Here is a 12,126-nt window from a genome sequence, read left to right as displayed (position 1 = left end):
GTTTTAATACCACTGACCAGGGTACTTTGTTGTGTTTTTGTAAGCAGTTAGCACTTTCAGAGATCTGATTTCAGTTCTGTTAAAAAAGCGATTATAACATTCATACTTCTAGTAATAGCTCTAAAGCTATTTCCAGAGAAAATAAAAAATCCCTTTCCTTTGACTATGGTCATGTTTTTAATAGGAAATGTTTTAAATTTTTAAATATTAGAAATTACTTATAACATATCACTGTATATCTTTATTTCCAGAATCTTATTAAAATTTTATAAATCTATTTTTAGAGCCTCATAATGAGAAGGGAAAATATGAAGATATCTAGAATCAGGAAATATGAAAAGGATAAGTATGATTTTATTTTATTTTTTTTTAACCCAACAACATACACTTTATTCTCTTTTGGGTGAATCTGGGTTAATTTTAGGCCTTTGCCGTTTTTCAGATAAGTATGATTTTAAAACTACATTAAAACAAGAAAACAACTAGACCCTTTTATGATAATGATAGTTTGATACCAATGTGGATAGCACAGAGGTTTTTTTTTTTTTTTTTTTTTTTTAGCACAGAGTTTTATATCTGTCCTAAAGCAAGAAAAAGTCATATAAATATAGAATCATATTTTTTCATGAATCTGTCAGAGAGGTGAGAAACCAGGGAGCCTATACTTCAAAGAAAACAGTTGCTGCAAAGAGAGTGACAAGGAGAGCATTCACTCCCCTGGGTCAGGTGGCAGGGTGAGAGACACTGACACCATATCAACACAAGAGATTAAGACAAGTTCAGAAAAACTTCTTAAACAAATCTCTAACAGCTGAGCATGAGCTACTGAGAGAGGACAGAACCCCTGGGACACAATTACAAGGAGGGTGTCCACTCACTTGTAAGCTAATTTCCATAGATCCTGACACTGCTCAAGAACCTGGTTCTGGGAGGAAGCACAAAGCTTTATCCAGGCTCCTGCACCCCAAGAAGTCCTCTGGGAAAAGCAGAAAATAGAACTGGGACTAACATTTATGCCAATATCCTTAGATGCTTCTTACCAACAGGGGAAGGTTGGGAAACCCTTCTGCATGCAACCTGCACAGTTTTACCACCATGACAAGGAAGGTTTGGATCATTGAGATGCTCCCCGATGCCCAGGCATAGGCTTACCTAAGTCTGACCCTAGGCTTGGAAAACAGACAGGCTTTCTGCCTTACATCACTGGGCTGATAAACACCCAGTAAGAGGCAGAAGCTGACAACCACTGGAGGATCACAAACACCTGGACATGAACTCCCTCAGAGGCACAGGTGCTGGAGGAAGGCCAGAAGCTGGGGTAGAGAAGGAATTCTGAGAATAATTCTCTCTCCCAAATGTTTTATCTGTTCAGGCTGCTATAACAAAGCACTCCAGATGTGCGGTCTTATAAACAACAGAAATTTACTTTTCATAGTTCTGGGGGCTACAATCTAAGGTCAGAGTGTCAGGGTCAGGCTCTGGTGAGAGTCCTGTTTCATGTCGTAGACTTCTGACCTCTCTTTGTGTCCTCACTTGGCAGAAAGACAGTGAGCTAGCTCTCTGGTCTGTTCTTCTGAGGGCACTAATCCCATTTGTGGGGACTCCACCCTCATGACCCAGCTGCTTCCCAAAGGCTCCACCTCCAAAAACCATCACATTGTGGGATAGGATTTCAATGTGTGAACTGAGGTGGTGGTTGTTGTTTAGCTACTAAGTCATGTCTGACTCTTCTGTGACCCCATGGACTGTAGCCCACGTGGGTACTCTGTCTGTGGGATTTCCCAGGCAGAATACTGCAGTGGGTTGCCATTCCTTCTCCAGGGGATCTTCCTGACCTAGGGATCATACCCAGGCCTCTTGTGTTAGCAGGCAGATTATTTACCACTGAGCCACCTGGGAAGCCCATGAATTGGAGAGAGGGGTACAAAGACTTGCAGTCTTTGTATATGGTGGCCTGAAACTTATTGCAGCAACAATGAAACACAAATCCAGCTCAGCTTCTGACTCTACTGCCTCAAATTCCTTCACTAATGTCCTAACAGATAAGGCATACCCATTTTCAAGCGTAAATGCTATACACTTCTGTCTAGGCTTCTACATAGGTATAAATAAATACCCTAACAAAATACACACACATGCACACACACATACAAGCACATGCACACCGTGATACATCATTACTCAACCTGTTCAAAAAAAGATTAAAGGCATCAGGGAAGGGGATTTGGTGGCAATAAAAGACACATTGCATATAAAGGAAAAAATATAGGACTGATATCAAATGGATTGTCTGAAACCACACAGAGTGACATCATTAAAGTGCTGAAAAGAGGAAGAAGTCAATCCAGAATTCTACACACAGCACAAATATCTCTAATAAATAAAAGAGAACGAAAAACTTGTTTCAGAAAATCAAAAATTCAGACAGAGACCCATGCTCCAAGAAATGCTAAAGGGTTATTTTTTAAAGCAGAACATAACTGATAGGCATTTAGGCTTATAAAAAGAAATGAGGATCTCTATTCAGAAATTACTAAAATGAAAATCAACGTAAAAGATGTTTTTCTTATTTTGAATTGCTCTATCAGATAATTGACTGCCCAAGGCAAAACAAAAACAGTAGCTCTGTACTGTGGCTTATGACATATGTAAAACTAAAACACATGACAACAGCACAGAAGACAAGAAAGAGGAATGAGAAGCACCGTGTCACAGGTTCTTACACTACATCTAAAGCAAAATATTATTTGAAGTTAGACTGTGACAAATTAAATTTTATGTTGTAAATCCTAATGCATTCTCTCAAAATATGTTTAAATGCATAAATGAAGAGTCAAAAATATAAACAAACAGGGTGTTATAAAATGCAATCCAAGAACAGATAGAAAAGAAGGAAAAATACAACAGATGGGGCAAATGGGAAAAACAATGGGGTAGATTTAAAATCTACCAATATTAAAAACTGCATTGAATGAAAGATAAACTCTAAACATACTTTTAAAAGAGACGGATGAATAGGATAAAAGTGTAAAACATAACTGCATGACAATCCTTCGATAGGCCAAACATAAATGAATAACAATGATACCATGAAATATTAATCAAAAAAGCTTAAATGGTTATATTAATTTAAGACTAGATATATTTCAGAAGAAGTATTACTATGTATGTACAGGAATAAAACATAAGGATAAAAAGGTCAAATCTCTGAGAAGACAGATCAGTCCTAAATATAAATGCAGCTGACAAAATAACCTGATAATGCAAGATGCATTGAACTTAAATATAAATAAAGGTGCAATTATAGTTAAAGACTTAACTATCCCTCTCTGAAAGTACACAAACCAGTTTAGTAAGAATATAGAAGTTCCAGAAAGACGGTACCGATGAACCTATCTGCAAGGCAGGAATAGAGATGCAGAGGTAGAGAATGGATTTGTGGACACAGCAGTGGGGAGGGAAAGGTGGGATGAATTGGGAGAGTGGCATAAACACATAAACACGTTTACCACGTGTGAAACAGATAGCTAGTGGGAAGCCGCTGTAAAGCGCAGGGGAGCTCAGCTGAGTGGTCTGTGCTGACCTAGAAGTTGGGATGGGTGCGGGGCTACAAGGGAAGGGATATATGTATACATATGACTGATTCATGTTGTTGTACAGCTGAAACGAATACAACATTGCAAAACGATTATATCCAGTTAAAAAATAAATTAAAGAAAGAATATAGAAAATTTGAACAACACTATCAACAGTCTAATAGCAGAAGACACATTTCTTTTCAAGTGCACAAGGAACATTCACTAAGACAGACTATATAACGTCAACATATTTATACATTTGCAATGTTTAAATATTTACTATTTAAAAGAGATGGACGAATAGGATAAAAGTGCAAAACATAACTGCATGACAATCCTTTGATAGGCCATAGTAAAGAACAAATCAATAATAAATTGTATCAATTGTATCTTGAAATCTCCGAATATTTTGCAATTAAATAATATGTTTCTGATAACTTTGGTCAAAGGGAAATTTACAGAATGGTTAGAAAATATTTTGAAATCATGACAAGCGAAAATACAACTAAAAATTTTGTGATGCAGTTAACACAGTACTTAAAGTAGAATGCTTAATTAGAGAACAGTAAAGGTCTCAAATCAGTGATCTCAGCTTTAACTGTGACACTATGAAAAGAAGAGCAAATTAAACCCAAAACAGGCAGAAGGAAGAACATTAAAAAAAAATAAGAGCAGAAATCAATACATTTTAAAATATAAAACTTGAGAAAATCAATGAAAACAGGATCTAGTTCTTTGAAATGGTCAATAAAATTGAAAAAAATTCTAGCTAGAATTGATCAAGAAAAAAGAGAGAAGAGACGATAAATATCAGAAATGAATGATGGGAATGAATATAGATCTTATAGACTCTATAAGAATAACAAGTGAATAAAGGGAACAAATTGATTCTCATAAATTTCACAACATAAATGATTTGGACATTTTCCCTGAAAGACAAAACCTTAAATGAAAAAAAAAAAAGAAAGAAAGACAAAACCTACCTAACTCACAAAGAGGACATAGAGTAACCTGAATTGTCCTATATTCATTAAAGAAAATGAATTCATAGTTAAAAACCTTCCAACAAAGAAAAATTCAGGTCTAGTTTTTCATGGTGATTCTACCAAATATTTGAGAAAGAAATAATGCCAGTGCTAATGAAATACAAAATTACAAGGAAAAAGATGTTTAAAAGTATGTATTATTCTGAGAAAAAGTCAGACAAAAATAATACAAAGAAAACTATACACTAATAATCCTTATGAATATGCACAAAATCCTCAACAAATATTAGAAAATTAAATATAGTAACATATAAAACTGATAATGTCATGACCAAATGCCATCTTTCCTAAAAATGCAAGGTTGTTTCAATATTTAAGAATCAATCAATGTAATTTATCACATCAATAGATATTTTGGGGAAAAAAATATTTCCATTAGATGCAATAAATCTTTACAATAGGTCCAGTAAATTCATTTGACCAAATTCAACATTCATTCATGACAAAAGCTTTCTGTAAAGTATGACTAGAAGGAAATTGTCTTGATTTGATAAAGTACATCTATAACAACCTAAACTACCATCATACTTTGTAAAGGGCCAGAAAATAAATTATTTAGGCTTTGCAGTGGTTGGATAGCACTACTGACATGAACTTGGGCAACCTCCGGGAATTAGTGAAGGATGGGGAAGCCTGGCGTGCTGTCCATGGAGTCACAAAGAGTTGGACACAACTTAGCAACTGGGCAACAGCAACAATAAATGAATGAGTGTGGCTTTGTTATAACGAAACTATTTATAAAAACTAGCAAAGGGCCAAATTTGACTTGCTGGGCCATTCTTGGTCCTATATGGTGATCGTGCTGGTACCATATGAGTGTATGTGTTTGTCAACATTTTATATATCTGTGCCCTAGGGGGAGAAAAAAAGCCGAGATGAAGTAGTGGTACAACTTAATGTTAAGGCAGCAAAAATTATGAGAGACTGATTAAAAATAAATAAATTGTGATATATTGCTGATAGATGTGTTAGTGAAAATTTTTACAATGAAGCTTTGAAAGAAAAGTATATTAGACTTGATGCTCATAATTATTTGGTGAAAAACTTGCAATATTTTAGTATTATTAATAAAGTTTTATTGTTAAATTTTGTCACATTTAAGTTGAGAACCCAGATAAGAACTGATTTCAATTAAAGTAATTACAGAGTGCATTTTAGAGTCTGCTGTAAATCTTTGCTTTATTCTAGATTTGTTGTTTATATCTTCCTTTTGAGATTTCTTTCATAAGTAAATCTCTCTTGAGAACTAGATAAGGTTGAGCATAATTGGGGAGGTGATAATGATTACATCCTCCTTCTGAAGAAAGGAATGTATCAGATGTGAAAAAGATGTGATGCAGGCACTGATTTTAGAGTTTGTGGGAAACTTACAATTTATATTATCCAATGAGGAAATGAGGAAAAATGCTCAATACCCATGGAAAAACTCACCCCTCCCACATTCGTGGTGCTTTTTCCTACTAAACCCAAGTACAGTCTGAGAATCCAGCAAGCAACTGCAAAGTACCTAAGAGAAGTAAGCCCCCAAAAGTCATGTGACTAAAGCTACTTAATAGAAAAATGAGAACTAGACCTCAGTCTCCTTAGGCAGTGCTCCTAGAGATTTCACAATGGATTTTCTTTGTTTTGCTTTGTTCAAAACTTTGCCAATTCCCAGAGATGAGGCCATATAAGCATTGCAATCTTTGAACAAATACGTTCAAGTATACTTTCCTCAGAAGCACAATGATAATAATAGGTGAGTGAGGCTCACCTCAACTAGTAATCAGCTTTGTAATCTTAGCCAGAAGCCCTATATCTCTAGATTTCAGTTATCTCACTTCTAAAAATGAAAGGTTTGGATTATCACAGAATTCTATGGACAGAATCCAACAAGAAGTATAATTCTACCATAATGGTATAAATAAGCCCGACACGACTCTTCCTGTTTGAATTATCAAAATCCTATGAAAATCAGTCATCACAATAGATGCTATGAGACATGAAAAACTGTCCTGCACACACTTGCTTTGGTCTGCCCCAGAAAGCAGAAGTTGGATCTATGATATGAAAGATATAGAAAGGAATCTTCTTGCCCAATGTAAAGGGGATTTTCCGGCAATCACAACTGTCCCCAAACTGCAATGGATCACCTTTCAGGGTTAAGATTCCAACCAGTTATACTCCAGGGAAATTCAAGCAATGATCCTGACCTAGGCATAGAACCTGGCTCTCCTATATTGTGGGCAGATTCTTTACCATCTAAGCCACCAGGAAAGCCCCGAGAATACTGGAGTGGGTTGCCATTCCCTTCTCTAGAGGATCTTCCAGACCCAGGGATTGAACCTAGGTATCCTGTTCTGCAGGCAGATTCTTTACCGACTGAGCCAGCAGGGAAGCCCCCAGCAATCAGTCATACTCCAGGGGAATTCTAGCAATAAGTGGAGACCTGTTTCACTGGACCTCTAAAGGTCACTCCAGGTCTATGAATTTGTGATTCTGGTGTTTTCAAATTTTGTATGTATTTTAAAATAAAACATATTTAAAAGACCTGCTAACCAACAAAAGTGTTTATATTTTATTTCCCTTTATAAATAAATCATATCTCTTGTTTTGCTTCTACCCGACTGGAAAGCCAAATGGGATTAGTAACAGTCACCAAAATAGATAATTTCAAATACTTTATGGATAATTATGTAAAAGAGTAAAGACACCAGGACCCACTGCTAACTAGTCAGCACTGAGTTTGAGGGCAGGAGGAGGACCACCAGGAAGGAGTGTTGAAGCAGCAGTTAGCAGCTCGATAGAAAGCACGATTTTAACCTGGAGCTCCTTAATACTGAGCAGACTCTGTTCTTATTAGATGGATTCAAGAACATGACACTTCAATTGAATGTTCGAACTAGATGACCTCGAAGATTTCCTAAGAGTCAAAACAAAAACTCACAATTCAGATATATCACAGTTCCTCGAAGTTCAGAGGATAGACATTAAATATCTAACTCTCTGAATCACATAAAAAATTATTGCGCTACTGACTTTCAAAAGGCACAACTGTATGGAAAAAACAGAGATCCTGATGAAATTGAGGAATCAGCCCATTTTGTTTTTTTTTAACCTGAGCTGGAAGTAAGACTGGCAATTAGTGCTTCTTGACTAATGGTTTTGGGATCTTTTGTTTTCAAAGCACCAGATTCGAGAATCACTTCCCATAGATGTTTCAATCACTTCCTCCATCACCACATACCTGTTTGAGGACTACTGGTTTCTGTTTGTCACAAGCATGTTAGTGACATATCGTGTTTCTTCTATTCTGGCAATATTCACTGAAATTTCAGAAGAAACAAGCCTTGAGAAAAACTAGAGGGTGCTATTAACTGGCTGGAAAACACATCCAGATAGTCAACGATTCACGCTAACTAAAAGAGACTGAAGAGAACAAAGCTTGAGGGAGCGTCTGTCAGAAAATGTTTGTGCTGTTCCCACAATGGGAACATTTCAAAATTGTTCTGTGCTGTTTATAAACAGATGACATGATTTCTCAGTGTGGTGGTGGAGGTCTAATTACAAGCATTGATGTAAGACTGTGGGGACCAACAACGGAAAGATCACAGTGCAAATGAGTCAGAGAACTTCCTTTTGAAAATATTTGTGGATGCCTGGAAGTTTTGACTATTTTTTTCTACCTTTCCCATAACAATTTTCATCAAGCCTGAGTGTTCTCTTACATCCCATCACGTGAAGCTAACTGTGGGGGATGAGATGCAGCAGGCAGCATTCAGTGCTGTAATTAACCAGCCTCGATTTCATGTAAAAAAATGTGTAATTCTGCAAAACAGACCTCTTGCCTCTCCTTTCTCACTGTCAGTACTTACACAAAGAGGAAATAACCCCAAGCAAAAGAGCAAGTCACCTTTTCACCTAGGATACTCCAATGGCTTGTTAAGGCAGCCCCAAAGCTAGCTGAGGGGCCTGACCTTGGAAGTCTCTTGACGGAACACTGAATTCCATGCTGTGACACCAAGTCAATGAATATAAATAGAACAAAAAGATTTTATCTTCGTTGGAGGGTTTTCACCCCCCTCCATAAGTTGGGGGCACAAGAAGTAGTCTCTGGTCAAAATTCTGGTTTTGTTCAAAAAGAAATCTAAACACAGCAGTTTCACTTGGTAGAGACTCATCTTATGCCAGACCCATAGAAGGCACTAGGCCTACCCAAATGATGCAATGATTAAGAATCTGCCTGCCAATGCAGGAGATGTGCGTTCAATCTCTGCATCTGAAAGGTTCCTGGGAGTATGAAATGGCAACCCACTTTGGTATTCTTGCCTGGAGAATCCCATGGGCAGAGGAGCCTGGTGGGCTATAGTCCATGGGGTCGCAGAAGAATCGGACATGAGCATGAGCATGTACACAGCACAAGAGGTATGAAGACCATATCTGTCAGCAACCACCTGCCACTCCTGCCCACGTCTGTACAAAGAGAGCACTGGGAAGAAGGGGTCGGTGAGCCATCAGCTCAGGGCACTCCAGTTTGGGTGCATGTTAGGAAAGCCAGAGGAAGAGAGGAAGCGGTCTCATCAGCACCACTCCCTTCCTCAGTCAAGTGCGGGAGATTCCAAGAAAATCCCTCATAAAGATGGGGGATTTCTAAAAGGAGAAGGTGGCGTCTTAATCCCTGATGGGGCATCTTCCCAAACCCCTGGCTTGCTCATCTCTCCCTGGGTCTAAGACTTCAGGGAAAACAGATAAACAATAGGATTCATCAGTTGGGCAGCTGGCAGCAGCCTGACCTCCTACCAGGAGAGGGAGCGGGGTTTGGAATCTCCTAGGGAGCAGGCACACACCACAGGAAGAAACCAGGCTTTCACCATCTTGCTCTCCTGTCCTTGTTAGGGTCACAGGACTCCTAAAGGAGCCAATGGCTGGCTACGAGAGTTTACAAACTGGAAGATGTCAGGAAGAGCTGAATCTTGGAGAAGTACGTATACAGGGCCATCTGAGGAATGCTCATGGACCCATCAGGAGAGTCAGAGGGTCAAGACCTGTCATAAAGGCTACTCAGGATTAGCTAGAGATGCAGACAACCAACAAGGCAAGAGCTGTGACCAGGGAGGCAAAGAAGACTTTTAACAAACATTTTCTGCTACCCTTCTTACCTGAAGAAACCAAGGAATGGAGAAAATAGAAAAAGCCTAGGTCCCTCCTTCCATTCCAGTATTGGGCTTGAAGGACGAGCAAAAAAAAATCAGTGTTTTCAGGTCCTTTGAACCCTGTGTTAAGCCTTTGTTGGGAAGAGGAGAGCTATAAACTGATGGTAAGATTCATGTTTTAAAGTGAACTGGGACTACTTTTTAATAACTCAAAATTTCAGGAAATTGATGAATATCTCCTAGACATATGGTTAAGGGAGACAGAAAAGATATTTAATGTAGGGTGGTTGGGAAGAGTGGTTGGAAGAAGTAAAACCATAGGTGTTTAGAATCTAATGAGTCTCAATTCCTCCCTAAAGCTGAAATCTGAAATTTAAAAAAGTGTGAATAAAATTTGACTCCTAGAATTGTTCCTTAATTTTTTGTGTTTAAAAACCTCTGAAATTTCTGAATCAGTCAACAAAGGGGAGAATTCAAAATCTGAACTTTTCATAAAAATCCATCTATTACAATTATAGTCAGCATGCCACACTTCAAAAAAATACTGATTTAAAAGGACAGTCAATAATTAAATATGCTTAGTTTGAAGGCATCTAAAAATGCTTACATTAGTATAGTTTTGATATCATCAGTTCAACATTTAGATAAAAAAATCAGGAATATACACTTAAGGAAGTACATGTTTTGAAACTATGCCAAAGAACAATAATAACATGTTAGTTTTAGATTAAGATGTAAAAAATATAGAACTTTAGAATTCTAGCTTGTCTGTTTATGACACAAATGCAGTAACTTAAAAATCAAGTGAAATGTTTCTGTCAATGCACTATTAGACGTTTTATAGGATTTCTGTTTAAAATTTTTCATGATAACTAAGGCATTAGATATTTATGTAGCTGCAAAAACAATAAATATTCCTCATCACCTTTCCAATGAGTGACAGTACTCACTTAATAAATATTTTCTAATGAGTGGTTGCTGATTTTTTCACTATGAAAATGATCACTTTTCACCTAAAGTTCTGACTATTTTTAAAACAATTATGTACAAAAGAAATCTATATCTTTACATTTCCTGAAAGCTCCCTACATACACATACATACATACATACACCAATGAAAGATTTAAATATAGATAACTAATGAGAACCTATTGCATAACACAGGAAGCTCTACTCAATGCTGGTAGTAATCTAAACGGGAAGGAAATCCGAAGAAGAGGGGGAGATATGTGTACATATAGTGGATAGTTGATTCACTTTGCTGCATGGCAGGAAACAACACAACACTATAAAGCAACTAAACTCCAACAAAAATTTAAAAAAATTAATGGTATCCCTGGAAGCTAAGAAATTTAACTTCAGGACTTAGCGACTGAATATGGAAACTAAAAAAGAAACAGCTCAAGGTCACAGCAAAGGACTTTGTTCTTTCTTTCCAGAATAGATCGCTTCGGTCAGTGTTAGGGAACCGCTTATAAAGCACAGGTTTTAGAATAGTGGTGGGCTGTGGAGATGGAAACACAGGTAATGCTGATGTAATAGTGATAAATTTGCTGTATTAACAAGCATGACGTTCAATAGTGAATTATTTTGAGTGTATATCTTAAAGAGTGTGGCCTCTTCAATAGATCAGAAACATGGTCCTCTCATTGACCTGTGTAAAGACTTAAGTTAGCAAACAGAGGCAGAGAAAGTAGGGAAAATGTCTATATTTGGAAACTCGAGTTCCTGAACTAGTTTTGACTGTTTGAATTCTACTTCTGACACTCTAGTGGCTCAGCTGGTAAAGTTCGATCCCTGGGTTGGGAAGATCCCCTGGAGAAGGGAAAGGCTACCCATTCCACTATTCTGGCTTGGAGAATTCCATGGACTGTATAGTCCACGGGGTCGCCAAGAGTCGGAGCCAACTGAGAGACTTTCACTTTCACTTTCTCCCAGTCCAAGGGCAGAGGAGGATGAAGAGGACAGAGACGCTCTGGAGTCAGACTGCCTAGAGTTTGAGTGCGTCGTGCTGCTCAGCGACTTCAGTCGTGTCCGATTCTCTGCGACCCCAAGGACTGTAGTCCGCCAGGCTCCTCTGTCCATGGGAATCTCCAGGCAAGAACGCTGGAGTGGGTGGCCATGCCCTCCTCCAGGGGATCTTCCCAACCCAAGGATTGAAGCCGTGTCTCCTGCAGCTCCTGCATCAAAGGCAGATTCTTTACTGCTGAGCCACAGGGGAAGCCCAGAGTTAGAATGTAGTATCTACCATTTGTCAGCTCCTTGATCCTGGGAAAGTGATCTAACTTTTCTAAACCAATTTCCTCTCTGAGAAATGAGATACTATTAATAACTATTAATAACATCATTTATTATTACTAAATGAAGTG

At 37.9% G+C, this 12,126-nt stretch overlaps 1 protein-coding gene across 4 annotated transcripts in view; it reads right to left on the bottom strand.

Moving 5' to 3' along the window:
- The window catches only part of TRPC4 (transient receptor potential cation channel subfamily C member 4), a 200,032-nt gene that overhangs the window by 34,250 nt on the left and 153,656 nt on the right, over window positions 1–12,126 (bottom strand). The gene's annotated exons all lie outside the window — the stretch shown is intronic.

Source organism: Cervus elaphus, chromosome 30 (genome assembly GCF_910594005.1).
Source record: "Cervus elaphus chromosome 30, mCerEla1.1, whole genome shotgun sequence".
Taxonomy (NCBI): Eukaryota; Metazoa; Chordata; class Mammalia; order Artiodactyla; family Cervidae; genus Cervus; species Cervus elaphus.
Note: the sequence above shows the minus strand (reverse complement) of the source record. Positions and strands in the feature narration are given on the sequence as shown.